At 47.1% G+C, this 17,684-nt stretch overlaps 1 protein-coding gene across 1 annotated transcript in view; it reads left to right on the top strand.

The window, feature by feature from the left end:
* The window catches only part of PPP1R14C (protein phosphatase 1 regulatory inhibitor subunit 14C), a 66,345-nt gene that overhangs the window by 31,926 nt on the left and 16,735 nt on the right, over positions 1–17,684 (top strand). The gene's annotated exons all lie outside the window — the stretch shown is intronic.

Here is a 17,684-nt window from a genome sequence, read left to right as displayed (position 1 = left end):
AAAGGTTCATTGCTTGCCTGGGATCTATGAGATTAGGGAGAAGGGGGCAGATGGTCCAGACGTGAAAGAGTTGCTTTGTAGGTTGGCAAATTGCTGATTTCCAGACCGTTATGAGGTATCTGGTGGTGGGTATCCGGGTAGTTGGAGCATGGCTTCCCAATGTGGTGCAGGCAATCTGGAGATGGCATCTGTGCCCCTGATTGCCGGAGTTGATGAGGGGTAGGGCTGAGTGAGGGGTGCTGTGTGCCCCTGCTCTGGCCGCACCATTGTCAGACAATCTCCATCCCAGGGAGAGGAGCCTGGCTGCTCCTTGGTAAGAAGGTATGTGAATGGCTCTGTTCCCTGGCCCAAATTCCTTTTATCCCTGGCATTTTCACTAATCTCGTCTCACCCTGTGTTTAAGACCTGTACAATTACAAAAGCTGTGGAAGGTGGGGTTCTTTTTTTGACTTTTTCAAAATGGAGTCTCCCACGGGCACCTAGAAGCACTCAGGTGACCTCAGCAATGCCATCTGTTCGTGGAGGGCCTCAGAAGCAGCAGCAGAGCAGCGACAGCCTTGGGCGGGGGAGTGCCTCCTGTGGCCCCTGGTTTAGTCACCCTGATTTGGTCAGCACAGCGCAGCCAGCTCTCACTCAGGCAGCTGAGTTCCGCTTCCACAGCCAAGCAGTGTGTTCCTTTGTGTCGCAGCCATCTGCCTCGATCCGTAGTTTCTTTACAGTTTTGTCTCACCCTCGAGCTGTGGGTGTGGGTCTTATGTCTGGTTGATCATTGAATCCTCAGCACCCAGTGCAGTGTCCAGCTTCCAGCAGGCAGCCAGTAAACAGTCATTAAAGGTCCTACAGGGGTGTGGGAATCAGCAACCATGCATAAGGGGTGTCTTTTCCTTTCTTGGTGATGCTATCCGTGATGGAATGGCTTCCCTTACTTAAAAAAACACTCAAAACCTTCTGAAGCAAGGGTTTGCAAGCTTCCATTGTTCTTACGAATGCCCAGAGGCTCCTGTTACCAATGGGGACTCCTGAGCTCCATCCTACATTCCTGGGGTTTGCCCAGGAATCTGCATTTTTCACCGGTGGCCTTTGGGGCAGGCATTTCTGTGAATCACAACTTGAGAAAGAGCACGTCAAGCTTCTAGCTGAGAAGTGCTCTGGAAGGGCGCTCTCCAAGTGGTGAGTCAACAACTGGAGACAGGAACTCGGGCTCATGGCCACTGCTTTTATCTTACCCCTGGGTTTTTCCACCCTTTGATTTCCTTTGTCCCCTAGGTACACTTTAAAATTCTCTTCAAGCACACTTTACATTTTCAGTGGTATGGTTGAAGCCAGTTAACATTTAAAAACTTGAGTATTTTTATAGGAGAGCAACAACACAAAATTACTGGGCATACATTTAAGAACTAGTTAAGTTTCCAAATACCAGAAAAACTTTATTTTAGCCCCAGGAGACTGGTGATACAGCATAGACACCCCTCAAACGTCAGGGTCCTAATTACTTGCTTCTGTGCAACAGCTGCCTTTTTTCCTCTCCCCTATCATCTCGAACCCTTCTCTACCCAAGTCTGCAGACGTAAGTGTATCATTTGCACCCTAAGGTAAACCCACCCAGTTCCCATTTTGGGTCTGGGGAGCACTCCTTTCTCACTGAGTGGAGGGTACTAGAGACTGGCCCAGCCCTCGGCTCCCTACCGCTTTGGACAAGCCCCTCAGGGGCAGATGTGGCCTCCTCTCTGACAGGCAAGAGAATAGCAATACTTAAATCAACCATCTCCACCATATTTGTAAAAGGTGAGGCCCAGGCTTCCAGCTGGGTGTTTATTTAACATGTTCTCTGGAAATGGTTAGTCATTCCCAAACTCACCCCAAAACCCTGAGTCCATTCAAGTCTGTCTCCCACAGGGTGTGGCCCATGGAAACTTGGAGTTGTTTCCTGGGTGCCAGATTCCTGTGGGAGTCTTGGCTGCTTCTGATGTGTCAGGTGTGTGTCAGGTGCCTGGAGCCATGGCAGTGGCTGGGGGCCATCCCCACACTACTGAAAGGCCTCCGCCATTGTCCCTCGCTGCTCCAACAGTCACTGAAATCAGGGGAGGGAGCTTGTCCCCTGGGAGGCATACAATACACACTGGCATAGACCATACATGTCGGGGTCAGATTATCCGAGTTCAAAACGAAGTTTTTCAGCCCCAGTGGTCGAGATATTCAAACATCCCGTGTGTAAAATAGAACAATAATATTACTCCTCTTCGGGAATTGCTCATTCTTTAACTCAAAAAGATGATGATCAAGGGCTTTCTATGTGCCATGTACTGTGCAAGGCACTGCTCTAGGGACTTATCATTTAGGGAGACACATGGGCAGATATAAAATTTTATGTGTGGTAAATGCAACCAAGGAGAGGTACATGGTGTTGGGAATGCAGTTTCAGGGGTGGGGAGGTTGACCTTGTCACAGAGGAGACCAAGGAAGTGATTGCTGACTTTGAATAATGAGCAGAGCATACCACACATGCATGCAGCGTGTGCAAAGGCCCTGGGCAGGCCTAAGTGGGGAATGTGAGGAAGGACTGGGAGGAGGCCAGCGTACCTGCGAGCAGCGTGTTGAATATGGCTGGAGAGGACACCAGGGGCCTGGCACCCAGAGCCTTACACGCTGCGTTAAGGATTCTGGTCTTAAGCTCAGTAGGAATCCATTCTCAGCAGGGCAATGACAGACTGGTGTCCTTAGAGAGTTGCTACTCTGGCTACGGAGTGGAAACTGGATTGGATGGGGAATGAGAGTGGATGTGTGGAAGCTGTTAGGCGATTCCTATAATTTAGGCAGGAGATAATTTGACTTAGACCTGGGGCTAGTGGAGGTGGTAACAAGTGTGGATTCTGCAGATGGTTAAGCCATAGAATTGGTGCTGGATTGGGGACAGGGGGAGCGGAGGGGGCAGGGGTAGGGGCCAGACATCCCAGACTCATCACATTGCCTGCACAGTGTAAGCACTCATTACGTGTAAATTATTATGGTAATTATTCACAAAGCAACACTCACTGGTCTGCACATTTCACATTATCATGACTTTTTTGGGGGGTGAGGGGTGGGCAGGCCTCTCTTTTAAGATTGGAATTTGATTAAGGTAGTTGGGCCCCTGTGTTCAGGGACCATCCTCTGACCCTGGCGTGGTCCTTGGATCAAGTGTGAGCTCCCCTCCCTTTCCTCCTGAGCCGTGTGAGGAAGGTAATGAAAGAAACTCCCGCAAGTTCTCCTCAGGCAGAACATCTCTCATGGGTGGTCCTGAGCCCTCTCCTGTACCCCAACTTGGGCCACGCAGGCAGAGGCGCTGTCCGACTCCTGCCTGCTTCCCCAGACTGCGCCCACACCTTCATGCCCCAGGCTTTCTTGGTCCCCGGCTTTGCTTCTCCTTCTCCCATCTGCATTCTCGACTGTTCTGAGGGTTGGCACATGTTGTCAGCGGTAACCCTGGCTCCTTTCAGCAAGGAGTCGGACTCTCCACTCAGGCCAAGCAGACTGTCCTGACTGCAGCTCCTTTCCTGCTGGGACAACCCCCAGTGACTCCTTCTCTGGGAGCTTCCACATGGCACCTCCCTCACACTGGCCCTGGTTTCTGAGGTTGAGCTTCGTGCCCAGATGTGCCTCAGGTGGCTGAATGTTGCAGTTTGACTCACACTCAGAACCTTTTACCCACCCATGTGTTGCAGTAAAGATAAGCGCGGCCACTAATGGGAGGGGCAGTCGCTCACATTGCCATGTGTTAGCCCCGCCAAAACAGTAGCTTTTCTTTTTTGTTGTTTTTTTGTTTTTAACGTAGTGGCCTTTATTTTTTAGAAGAGCTTTATGTTTACAGAAAAATCGAGAGGAAATTACAGAGCTCCCATATACCCTCTCAACCATCCCCACCTGTCCCTCTACCTCCCCTGTGATTAACATCTAGTATTAGTCTGGTGTATTTTTGTAATTGAGGAAGCAATGTGGATACGTTATTATTAACTTAGCCCATCGTTTACATTAGAGTCCACTCTGTGCTATGCATTCTAGAGGATTTGACAGTAATGACATGTATCCATTACAGGATCACACAGAATCATTTCACTGCTGTAAAGTACCCTGTGCTTCGCCTGTTCACCTCTCCTTTCTGAGAGCCTTTGACATCCTCTGATTTCTTTTACTGTTTCCATAGTTTTGCCTCTTCTAGAATGTCGTATAGTTGGAATCATACAGCAAGTAGCTTTCTCAGATGGACTTCTTTCACCTAGCAACATGCCTGTAAGTTTCTTCCATGTCTTGTTGTGGCTTGATTGTTCATTTCAACCATAGTCTTTCAAATTCCAGCTGCATCGTGGCTGGTGGTCTGCACCTGGAGGTCCCCATGGGGGAATCACAGTTTCTTTTCATTGCCTGGCATCTCTTCCAAGTGGCCTTTCCACACCGTCTTCTCAGTCTAACTCTTCTGTGCATCTATCAGACCTGAACACACTTGGCCATAGCTGATTTAGCAGCCTTCCCAAGATAGGAGGTACAAAGCATCTGGATTCACTGTTCTGTGTTTAGAAACTCAAATACTGCGGTGACTCCATATTTCCATCAGAATGATCCTGTCACTGGCAGTGTGGCAGCAGTTTTGGTAGCGTGGGGGCACTGTCTCTTCTCTAATTGGGCTGTAACAGGGCTTTGAATTATTGTTGGCTTTGTGACATCCTAGGGGTAAATTGGGGGTTTCTAGCCTAAAGAGTTCTGCTTGGCCCCTAAGCAGTTTTACTAACAAAGTTGGTATCCACCATCTTCTATCAGAAGATCACTAAATGGGTGGGAAGCAGGACATAGTCGAGTGTGACTTTTTGGAGACAGGCTGGGCAGCCATTGCCTATTGTTCTCCTTGGGGGACACCAGCCCTTCCCTTTGGAGCACTCCTTTATTCTTTCCCAGTGTGCTTATCCATTGCCTGTAGCCCCGTACCAGTTTGAACTCATTGCTGAGTTGTCTTGTCCAGATTTTTGAGCTTCTAGTCCCTTCTGTCTTTTTATGATGTACGTCCCAATGTTTGTCTCCACCAGCTTCCTCAGGACCTGCATGGTGTTTGTTGTGATGTAGGCACCGTTGGGGAGAGCTGGGGGTCGGAGGGAGGCACTGCTGTAAAGCAGCATGAGGATGCTGGCCGTCTGTCTGCTGTAGGCAGAGCTTTTAGGGCGTCCTCACCGTCCTCAGTTATGCCATGGCTAAGAAGGGTGCACCTGCCATCTTTATGAACTGCCATCACTGATTTTCAAATACCTTATTAGGAACAGCTTCCTGACTCTCTTGTCACTTTGGCATTGCTGATGAGCAGCTGTGTACATTTGGTGACCACATGCAGAAACGCAGAGCAAAGTGTTACTGTTTCCAGACAGTTCTGCCTCTGGGAATTTTTTTCTTACATTTTCTTTCTTTCTTTCTTTTTTTCCTTTTCATCGTTGTGGTTTTGAATAAGTTGGTAATGTGTTAAGTCTTTACTTGAAATTTCCAGGCATCTGGAGTGAAACATTTCTTAGAAGAGACATTTACATAGAACTTTTTGAAAAAGAGGAACCAACTGATCAAATGTATCCCGTCAACGTAGCACCCTCTGAGGTCATGTCACGAATTTGCTGTCGCTGGGTTTGCGCTACACGCCCAGGCACCTTCATGTAGGTTTTTATGCAGCCTTGAGAATTAGACAAGTCATCCCCGTTTTATAGGCATGGGAAAAGAAGGTGAGGAGGGTGAGTTGTCTTGCTCCAGCTCACACAGGTTGTTAAGTGGCAGAGGAGGTATATTAAAACCTGGGCCTCTCTGCGGACTCCATGCCCTGGGAATGCTGCCACCCGGCCCCTGCTGGTCTCATTTGTGCTGAGAAACAGGGTCAGCGGGGGGCCTGTGTGGGAATATGGAGGTTTTGGTCACTGGGTTCCTGTTCTGTTCCATGCTGACCCAGACGCAGTGTCCTTTTATCACAGAAGGAAGTGGCCTCGTGAGCCATTGAGAGTAAGGATGGGACATAGAACACCATCTTTGCCCTGACGCTGAGGTGTTTTTTTTAACTGTATCTGGAGGGCTATGATTTTTCTCTCCAGAGGTATTAATTTGTTAAAACAAATTGCTAAATGTCGGGTTTTAAGAAAGGCAGATGTTTAGCAGTGGAGGAGGCCTGATGCCCTACAGAGGAAGAACACCCTACATGGAGGGCAGGGGAGGGAAATGGGGTTCAGACTTGGGACAGCACCCCCTCAGCTTGGCTTCTCCTGCCCAGGCTGCTCCTCCCTGCCTGACTCAGCATCCAGTTCACTTCCCCTCACGTCTGCGTCTGGGCACACTCTCGCCAAGTGCCCTCCCTCAGCCCTGCGTCGGCATTGCCAGCGGCTCACACCCACCATCCCACCCACCAGCTGCCTCTGCTTAATAGGTGTGCTCTTGATACCTGAAACTTGCAAAATGCGCTCGCTCAGACAACCGTCATAACTGGTGCAGCTGCAGACATATTGTTTGCTCTTTGAGGTTTGGATTAGCAGTGACCCAAATAAGAACAGAATATATTCATGTTGCCGCCTTGGCCTAAGCCAGTGTCCTCTCTTACCAGGTCATTTCTGTGATCTCCCAAGTGGTCCTGCTTAGGCCCAACCCCCCACCAACAGCCCATTCCTCACAAAGCATCCAGGGTGATCCTTTCTAAAAGGTACACACAATGGGATTTACAGATGATGTAATACAGAATTGTACACCTGAAATCTATGTAATTTTACTAACAATTGTCACCCCAATAAATTTAATAAATAAAAAAAAAAAGGTAAATCAAATCACACCACCCTTTTTGCTCAAAACCCAGGGACTCTTTGATCCAATTAGAGTTTTTACAGGGGCCCTGCCCCCCATCTACTCTACTGACCCTGGCTCCTTGCAGCGTCTCAGACACACCTGGGCACTTGCTGTTCCCCCTCCGATGCTCTCCCCCCAGATATTGACACAGCTTTTGCTCTCACCTAACTCAAGTCTTTTATTGAGATATTTCTGTCACTACTCTGACCACCCTATTTCAAATTCCAGCCATCCTATTCCCTCTCTTCTGCTTATTTTTCCTTCAAGCTATTTATCACCATGTGCTACACAGGATATGATACTAATGTATTTGTTGTGTGTCTTCCCCAACGGGGTTTAATCTCCATGAGATCAAATATTTTTGTCAATTGTTGTTTGTTTATTCCTGACATTCAGAAAGTACCTGGAGGATGGTAGGTACTTAGGAAATCGATATTGTATGGATTTGCCCAGTGCTCTTAAAACCTGATGTAGAGGTGCCTGGTTCTAGAATACTCTCACATGACCAATAACGGGAGTCTTTATGTCTATGAGCCAGCATTTGTTTTGTTGATTGTTAGGGCAAGAATTCTCTATTGAGCTGCTATGACACGAGGCTGTGTCACAAGTGATTTGTTCAGTGATAAGAGTGAAAGTACCAAATAAAGCTAGTGAACTATCAAAAAAATTAAAACGTATTCTAGGGTATTAAAAAAAAAAAAGTTTGTCTTGATCGCTTGTATCGCAGTTTGTTTCCTTGAGCAGGAAGAGAAGGATGGCGCTCCGTCTGGGTGCTGGGTGCTGGGTGCTGGGCGCTGGGTGCTGGGCGCTGGGTGCTGGGCGCTGGGTGCTGGGGATAGCACATGTCCTGTGGCTTTTCTCTCTGCTGCAGCTGTCATGTGTATTTATGCTCTGAGTGATCCAGAAATGAACCTTAGCTGTGGGGTGTGTGGGATCAAGAGAGGTTCAGACCTGCTCTCCTGGTGGCAAGAACAGCAGCCTTGGTGGGTGGTATTTAAAACATCCCACTGTTAGCTGCATCTCCTGTGAGGATGAAGACCATTCTCAGTAATCAGACGGTGGACATCCCAGAAAATGTGGACGTCACTCTGCAGGGACGCACAGTTATTGTGAAAGCCCCGGAGGCACCCTGTGGAGGGACTTTAGTCACATGATGCAGAACTCAGTTTCCTTGGAAGGAAAAAGAAGAGGCTCTGGGTTGACAAATGGTGGGGAAATAGAAAGGAAGTGGCTACTGTTTGCACTATCTGTAGTTGTCATGCAGGGTCTCCTGTCCTGCTCCCTCATAAGAAAGCAGGACATGGTGAGGCCAAAAAGGAACACCCACGGAGCCATAGATAGGGGAGTCATACCACTATAGTCTCACTGGCGGCTGGGTTGGAGACACAGGAAGCAAATATCCGCCAGCACCCCAACAAGGGGTCTTCCTGTACCAGTCTCGCTTGCTAGCTCAGCCACCACCTTCTTGGTAGCCCCCATTTCTCTGCTAGCGTAGCCATGGCAATTATATTAATGGCCAATGGCTCACTGGTTACAGCTGACGGCCGACTAGCCATAGCTGATGGCCATCCAATCACAGTTGATGGCCATTTACTACCCGAGTGAGCACCTTTCCACGTGAGGCCAGGAGCCTGGAAACTGCACTCCCAGCTCTGTCCCCACAGTAGTCATGGCCAGAACGTGATTAAGGGTCTTACACTGGCGTCCATTACAACATGAAGTCTGTGTATGCTCACTTCCCTATCAACGTCGTTACTCAGGAGAATGGTTCTCTTATTGAAATCCGACATTTCTTGGGTGAAAAATACATCCACAGGGTTCAGATGAGGTCACCTGTTGCTTGTTCAGTATCTCAAGCCCAGAAAGATGAGTTAATTCTTGAAGGAAATGATATTGAACTTATATCGAATTCAGCTGCTTTGATTCAACAAGCCACAACAGTTAAAAACAAGGACATCAAAACATTTGGGGATAGTGTCTATGTTTCTAAAAAAGGAACAGTTCAACAGGCCAATGAATAAGATCTAAGTCGTCCAGCTACAGAAATGCCAAAACGTCAATCTGAGTGATTCCTCAGAATTATTTGTGATACTTTAAAGATGCAATAAAAGTCGTCATGTATGAGTATTACAACAAACAAACAAACAAACATCTCTTCACTGTACCATAGGATCAAGTTTGGTCAAGGGACTTTGATTTTTTTAGAGGAGAAGTTTGGGAAATTTTGCCATTTGGCTCTGAGTAAGCTTCCACCATTGGTGGATACTGAACTTTTACAAGAAGTGTATGTTGGGGACATACTAGTAACATGGGGTCACCTCATTTGCCACGGGTGTTGAAACCGGAATGACCTATGCTTGTTTACCCCATTTTAGTTCTGTTTCAGGTGTGAGATGAGGTCATCCTACCCTAGCCCCTCTGAATGGCCTGGCCACCTGTGCAGACGTATGCCCTCAGGAGCTGGGCTCCATGCCCGGAATAAAATAAACTCATCTTCATTCCTTCCACTCAGCTTCCCAGCTCCCAGCTTCCATTCACTTTGTTCTTCACCTCCTGGCCTTGAACTTCCCCTCCTCACTCCTGATTTTAGTGTATGCCATCCGGCCTCGATGATTCACAGCTCTAGATGACTTCCCTAGTTTGTGTCTTTGTTTTGCTAGAGCAGTACTTCCTGAAATGGGAGGTAAATATATTAAGACGTAAGAACTAATGTGTCTTAAAATGTTTATGGTTTTGTCTTAGTTGACAGTTTGGGGGATGAAGCCATCCAGGTTGGAAATCGTGTTCTCTCAGGATTTTGGAATCGTTGTCCCTTGGCTTCTAGGGGCAGCATTGCTATTGGGAAGCCTGAGGACACTGATTCTCTGTCCTTCTGTGTGTGACTTGTTTTCCTTCTGAAAGCTTCCCGGATCTCCCTTTCATCTCCGATGTTCTGATATCCCATGGTAATGTGCTGTAGGTAAGCTAGGCTCCTTTTTAAGTGGGAAAAATGTTTTGTAGATTCCAGGGCTGATTTAAATATTTAATACTATAACATTTAACTATGTACCACTCAAAACTAAGTATAAACTCCTTCTGCTTATGGTTCTTCCAATTATAAAGTCAAATCGAAATTGCAAATTAAACATAAATACCCAGCCAACGGGACTCAACGGTACAACATGAATTTACCATGATGGCTGACGTTGTTCTTTTTGTGTTAGGAGTTAGGTACAGAGTGCTACAGCTCAGTGTCCTTTGGTGCTCCTTCTGGCTATACTTGGTGTGGATAAGTCATTTATGTGTTAAATCTGCCCTTTGGCCTTTTTCTCATTAGCTCATGACAATTAACGTAATTCTGCTTGATGCCAAAGTGTAAACACAGCCGACTTGGTTATAGGATGGTCATTCAGACGATTCTTAGACTCAACAGGCTTCCATTCGATAAATTTTTTTTGGATTGCCATTAAAAATGAAAACATGAAATGTAAATATTCTCACAGAAAACTCACATAATTCTCGGGATTCAGTTTGTCTCTATTCTTTTTAGCTTCTGCCTATGCTGGTTTCCCCTGTAGACTTACAGAAAGGTGAGCTCTCAGAAGTGTTGGCTGTCATAATAGGCCGTTCCCCACTCCCTATCCTCTGGCTGCCCCAGGGTGTCCCTCAGCTGCCATCACATTCATAGTACTCTAATCCCAGGGTACTTTACATTCCTATTTTGAGATGGAGACTGTGCTGTGAGCCACTGTCACTTTTAGGGAGCTGTTAAGCTCTCTGTCATAGAGCTTAAAAACCATAATCCATTTTCAAGCTGTTTTAGCTTAAGTATTCCTGCTCCCTTCACTGTTGTAGAGAGAGGTGAGTGTGTGTATATTTTAAAAGCTGACACCACACTTGACAGGGTTCATGGTGTAAATTTTCAGGCTAGTTAGAAGCGTGTGTGCATGTGGTATGTGTTGAGTGTGCGTGCGTGCGTGCATACGTGTGTGTGTGTGTGTGTGATATGTTTTCACCACAGGCTGACAGTGTTTTGGGAACCTGCCTCAGTTGCATTACTGCAGCCTGTCGCCTGAGCATGTTGTGAGGTCCTGGCTGTTACAGGTCCAGCTGCAGGCTGCAGGTTCTGTCTGCAGGGTCTGTGTGTCTGTCACTCAGCACTGCAGTGTGTCTCTGAGCCGTGACAGCTCTGAAGTTTAGGGGTGCTGGAGATGGCTTAACTCGTGAGATGTCTTCAACGTCCCAGGTGTACTCCTACTGTGTCATCTTTGTCTAAAAGCTCTCGGGCTCCAAACCTAGACCTTCTCTACTTTTTCCTTCTCTGTCATCCAATACCCAGTTCACCTCCGAGTTCCATCTGGTTTTCCCTTCCTATTTATCACTGTTTGAAATGTTCCTTTTGTTCTTGCCACCACTTGCATTCCAGCCCTGTTACCTCACAGCTGGATGAGCAAAGTGCCTGTCAGCGGGCACTCACTTCCTCCCCTTGCCTGGCCTCTACACCTGCGCCGGCTCACCCTTCTGGCATTACCTACCCTTGCCCTGGAGGCCTCAGTGGCTGCAGTCTCTGCAGGATGAGAGGAAACTGGCAGCCTGCAGGGTGATGGATTTTATTTGTTCTTCACAATATTTTAGGGAATTGTTAACCAAGTTAAAAAAAAATCGGGATAGTTTCACATTAAAGATCTGTATTTTCAACTCTCCCTGAAAACTTGGAAAATCTGGCCACACTGAGCACATGTTTCAAACAGGTTCCAATAGGTGGGAATAGAGTGTTCTTTGCTGCCTTTCCTTGGGGCATATCTTCTCCAGTTTGCCACACTCCCCACTACTCCTTAGAGCACCCCACCCTACCTCAGCTCTCATTTCTGTTACCCGTGTGGCCTCCATAGCTCAGATTTGCAGCACAGAGATTTGCAGCACAGATTTGCAGCACTCAGATTTGCACCACAGAGTTGTCTGACTTAAGGCCAGGGACCTTTCTACACCGTGTGTTTAGAACACATCTTGTACTGTTGCCTTCTTTTGTGTACCATTTTGTCTCTTGTGGGTGTTCTCCCTCCGCCTCTAAACCTATCTAGATCCTGCCACTCCACAAGCCCAGCTGACATGCCCTCTCCTCTGTGACCCCCACAACCTCCGCCGCCAGCCAACCCCAGTTAGACGTTTTCCTCTCCTTAACTACTAAGGCACTTGGAGTTTGTCATTGTCTTTTGGTGCCATTGTATGTTGTTTTGTTCTGAGCTTAGACTTTCAGTCCCTCCAGGGCTGGGCCTCACAGCGTCTGACACACAGTGCCTTGCACATAATGTACTCAGTAGATGTATAACCAGAAAAATGCAAAAAATGATCACAGGCCTTATTCTATGGGCACCAAAAGGTGGACCTCTGACTCAGTGTGGCACGGTGTTCGCTGGTGTCTTACCTCAGTGACTCCAAAGAGACTGTTCACTTGCTGTCACCAGAACCACTGCCTGGGGATCTGTTTTTAATGTGCGGAAGTCCCCAGACACACTGAACTCTTGTACACCAGAGTGGGCTATGGGGGTACTTACTGCCTTGTAAGTGATTTCATCCGTCACTAAGGTTATTTACTGCCCCTGCCTTATGCAGCAGATAGAGCTAAAGAGAATGTCAATTGCATTTAGACTGTTTTCACTCCTCATTAAAAATACTAACTACCAGATTACCCGGATGCTGTATTCTATACTAGTTCAGTCTTTCCTTCCTGGACGGTCCCACAGGTTCCTCCAGGCCCAGGTCTCTGTGTCCTTCTCACCCCCGCTTTGGTTTTGGCATCATGGGCCTTCAGAACACACCCCTGCTGCACGCTCAGTGTGCACCCTAGGCTCAGACGCCTCCTTGCCTCTGAGAGACAAGGGTGGCGGCAATGAGAAGCCACATGGATTGGTGGAAAGTGCCGATGCTTAATGGTTATTGTAATTAGTCAGAGAAGAGTTTGTACCAGTTTTCCCACGGGGAAAACCAAGCCCGGGGTTTCCCAGCTACATGCCCGGTAATGAGGGTGCCCTTGTGATGCATTTTCTTTACTCTGTCACACACCTCTCAGAGGGGAGGGAGCTTGCTTGCTGACCTGTGGTCCAGAGAGCGAGTGGGCTCTAGGCCTGTCCCATCTGATGGAATGGAAGGTTCTGTATTGTGCCATCCAGTGCAGTAGCCTCCCGCCATGTGTAGCAATCGGTCACTGAAATGTGGCTAAAGTGACTAAGGCACTGAATTCTTAATTATATTTCATTTTAGTGAATTCAAATTTAAATACCATATGTGGCTACCATGTTGGACAGCTCAGACCTCGAGGGCTGGGGAAAACGGGTCAACTGCAGGGCCTGAGGAAGAGCTGTGTGCGATCTTAATGAGAGGCCACCTAACTGCGCGTGCCTGCTACGTGAGTGGGACTCAACCTTGCTGCTGCACCAGTAAAAGCTTGGTTGACCAAATTTGGCAGGGCGTCAAAGCTAAATAATGTTTGCAAAAAAACCCACTTCCTGTGCTTTCTTCTTTTTTTCTTTTAAGAAGAGCAGACACTGAGTTCTCCTTAGTTGTGAGTCCTTGACTAGGTTCTATATCCTGCTTCCTCTGCTTGATTTCATTAAACCTTCCTATAAATATATATCCCTTGTGCTCAAATCAAATATGATGGCGAACCCACATGACTGATATGGGGAGAATTGGGGAATAAATGGCTACTGACATAGAAACTTGTGGATTTATCTCTTTTACTTTTACTGGCTGTGAGTATTTTGTCCCTGTGGGGTGGTTGTTAAAGTCACACCATGCCCACGCCGTGGAGAGGGAGCTGACTTAATTCGGGGCCACATTTGCTAGCCTGCACGCATGCGCACTGTCAGGGGCGTGGCTCCCCAGGCCCCACCCTCACGGCTTCCACATTCGTGGCCAGGGAGGGTGATTTCCACCTGTGGTCTTGTAATCTGGTTAGTTTCTTGGATGGTGTTTCAGTCCCCACCGGCTCTTTGACTATGAGAAGTCTGACAAATCCTTGACAGCTGTACCACTGTCTATCTGTGACTCCCTCAATGATGCCCTTTCTCCCCCAGTCTTCCTTTCAGTGGAGGTTTCACATATACACACAAAGAGGACGTTGGGCACAGGGAGTGTGGGGGAGGGGAATGGGGTGGCCAGGGAGGTGGGTCCCATGGAGGGAGGGAAGCAGCACGCACATCCAGGGAGGTCTTTCCCAGTGTCCTGACAACAGAGTGGAGCCTTGGGACCCTCCCGGCATCGTCTGCCATCCTTCACCCCCTTGGAAGCCACATCTGTACCCACCTCCCTGCTCTGCCCACAGGGGGTTAATAACGGCATCTCATTTGAAATAGTGACTCTGTACCAGTCTGAGAGTCAGACTGGTTTGAAGAGGTGTGGGACTGATGGATTCTAGTGCAGGACAGCAGCCCAGCCGCCTCTGAGAGGAGGGCGGTATATACCACCTGTGTTCACTGACTCATGTGGATTGAGTCTCCAGGGCCTGGCAGGTACCGTCAAATAGTCTCATAGCTATATACACAGTCACACCCCTGTACTGCTCTCTGACATCCTGGGAAGCTAGGGGATGATGTTTTAATTTGAGCTGTATCACTACTCTCTAGCAAGAAGCGTCATTCCCAGTTTCAAGGTCATTAGAATTTTCTAAGGAGACATGCTTTTTCTCATCTCTTGTTGGTATTATATTATTATTAATTTCTTTAAAAGAGATTTTAACCTTAATAAGACTAAGGATGTTAGAATTGCCCTCTACGTTCAATGTTATTTCTGTTTTATCTGAGCTTTTCCAATATGGACTGTGTCTCTTACAATAGTTAAGAAACAATAATCAGTAATCAAGAAGTCTTAGCTGTATGCCAGGTACTATTATTTTAAGAATTTGATATCAATTAGCTAATTTAACCCATACATCAATGTTGTGAGGTAGTTGTTATTTACTTTCCCATTTTTGGGGGTGGGGAAACCGAGGCCAGAGAGGTAAAGGCACTTGCCCAGTTGCCACCAGCAATTGGTGGCAGAGCTGGCCTCTGATTGAAGGCTGCCTGCTCTGGACCCCTAGCCACTGAATGGTCACTCGTCAGCATTATTCTCAACATTTACACTTCCTATTTGTATTGTTGGCTTTGCTAATGGGTAAATGACAATTAAATATAAATATAAAAGTTGATGAATACAAAACCTCTCTTCTATTGGGTGGAACTTTGCAGATGAGGCCAAAGACACATTGATTATCCTACTGAACACCCGATCAAAGGATCGAAACAGGAATTCACCATAGGAACAGAAATGAATCACTCGGGGTTCACTAGAGGGTTATTTCTGGAACTGTCCATTGCCCACTGAGGGCCTGACTTCAGGAGCTAGTGTTACTAAGGGTAGTTGGGTAGGAAACCACACTCCTTTATGTTTCTCCTTTACTCTCACACTATTTCCACATTCACAACACTTCTGATACCAGATGTGTGGGTGTCCCACAAATCAAGCAATTCTCCTAGACACCTAGGTGTCCTGTAATTCATCTGAATTCTACCCGGAGATACCGTTGGGTCCCACAAGTTAAAGGCTCTGTCCCATGAGATTGCCCCCACTTCAGGTGCCAACCTCAAGTCCCAGATTGCTGCCTGTACTTCTGATCTACTGGCTCTAAATCGGGCTTCCCAGACCCCCTCTACAGATTCAGAATGGCGGGAAGTACTTAACGTTTACTACAAAGGACATAAGAAAGGCGAATAGCCAGCTGAAGAGGTACAGAGGGTGGGATCCAGTAGCGTCCCCGCACAGGAGCTTCTGTCCCTGTGCAGGTGGGTGCACCTGCCTCTCGGTACATGGGTGTGTTCACCAACATGGAAGCTCCCTGAACCTCATTCTATTGGGATTTTTATGGAGGCTTCATCACATAGGCATGATTGATTAGTAACTCCATTTCCAGCCCCCTCCCCTTCCAGGAGGATGGAGGTTGGGGTAGAAAGTTCCAAGCTCCTATTTATGGCTTGGACTTTCTTATGACCAGCCCCCATCCAGGAGCCCACCAAGAGTCTCCTCATTAAACAAAAGATGCTCTTATCACCCAAGAAATTCCAAAGGATTTAGGATCTCTGTGTCAGGAACCGAAGTCAAAGACTAATTATTAGAATAAAAAATTCTCCTAGCACCTCTGTATACAAGGGTTTTAGGAGCACTGTGCCAGGAACCAGGGGCAGATACACACACACACACACACACCACACATGGTGCCAAAAAAATGTTTACGCATTTGAAGAAAGGAAAAAACTATTAAAATTGTAATGCTCAATATATACCAATAACAAAAGATGAATACAAGTCACATTTGACTTCTGCAATTACAAGAGGGGCTCAAAGTGATTCCCATCAGCGTCCAAACACTTCTGATTATGGGGAACTACTGCTTGAGCAACGTTGACCAACGTGTCCACTTGTGTACATTTTTTTGGCACCCCTGGTTGTGTGTGTGTGTGTGTGTATGTGTGTGTGTATTTCTTCTTATTTCACAATAGTGTATCATATTTCTCAGTTTCCTTAAAACACTTGGGTCCTCTTTTGTGTTGGAATAGGAAAAAAAATGATTGAAAACTATTAGCAAATGCATTTTACTAGAAAGACTCAGAAAGTGAGCCTTGCCTCTGCTGACCAGATGATGCAGGTGACACAGACCGGCTAGGCCCAGGTGCACACACAGGTGTCCCCCACACAGGTGTCTCCTTCTCTCTTCTGGGGCGCTCCTCACCCATCCCTGTGGTTGGGAGGAGTTGGGGTACAGGTGACTCCTAATGGGAAGGTGAAATGCAAAATTACAGCCTCTCTTAAATGTGATTTGATTTCAGTGTTCTCATAGGTATGCAGAAAATCAGATAACAGAAGAAATGAAAAGTAGCAAAGACCTACTTTGGGTTGGAAGTACAGGTTCCAAGTTAGTGAGGTCTGTCACCACATTCCAGCTGGACTTCCTTACCCTCTTTTCTGGATTGTATGTCTTTGGTTTTGGGAGTATTAAACTCCAATCACACTGGCTGAAATAATAGCAGGGATTTACTTGAGGGTATACGGCTTTCTAGGTGGTTTGACTCGGCGATTCAGTGACGTTATCCAGAACCCTCTTTTCTTATTTTTCCTACTCTGCCAATTGTGGAGTCAGACTCATTCCCTTCAAGGTCAGGGCATTTCCAGGCTAAGAGCTTCCTCAGTGGAATGAGGAGGATGCTTCTGTTGAAAGAACTTCTTTTCCCAGAGCCCCACTCGTCTCAGTGGGGGCACGAGTCCTCTCTTGAGTCAGTAACGGGCTGGCGCTCAGGCGAGGCTCACCCACGATCCCTGCCTCAGAAACCTGTGGTAGAATCAGGTTTATCCCACCCAGAACCATAAAAGGAGTTGCCTAACCCTCACGAAAGATCAAAGACGCAGTAGTCACCAAGAGAAGTTAGATGCTGGGTAGGAAACCACACCTCTTACCCCTCTTTCTATAATTTGCCTATCTCCATTGTCTACTCACAATCGCACTTTTCTGCCAAGAAGTAGAAACTTGTCAGTTTTGAAATACGTATATTACTTTGTATTGCTTGTGACTCTTAAATCTCCTCTTCCCCCTCCCTCCCTCCCTTTTTCCCCCTCTGTCCTCTATTCTCTCCCTCCTTCTTTCCCCTCCTTCCCCCTCTCTTCTCTTCTTTCTTTTGCTTGTTTTCCTTTACTCCTTTTCTCCTGTCTCTCTCTCCTATTTCCCCTTCCTTCTCCTTTCCCTCCACTTCCTCCGAGTCTTGCTTTCCCCCTTAATTGATGAGCTAGTCATTTAGTTAACTCAGCAAAGTTGGTTTGGTGCAATGCAGTTTCTCACTAAATAGAAT

Source organism: Rhinolophus sinicus, chromosome 2 (assembly GCF_057876585.1).
Source record: "Rhinolophus sinicus isolate RSI-liver-muscle chromosome 2, RSI-T2T, whole genome shotgun sequence".
Taxonomy (NCBI): Eukaryota; Metazoa; Chordata; class Mammalia; order Chiroptera; family Rhinolophidae; genus Rhinolophus; species Rhinolophus sinicus.
The sequence above is the reverse complement of the archived record's forward strand: the minus strand, read 5'-3'. Positions and strand labels throughout refer to the sequence as shown.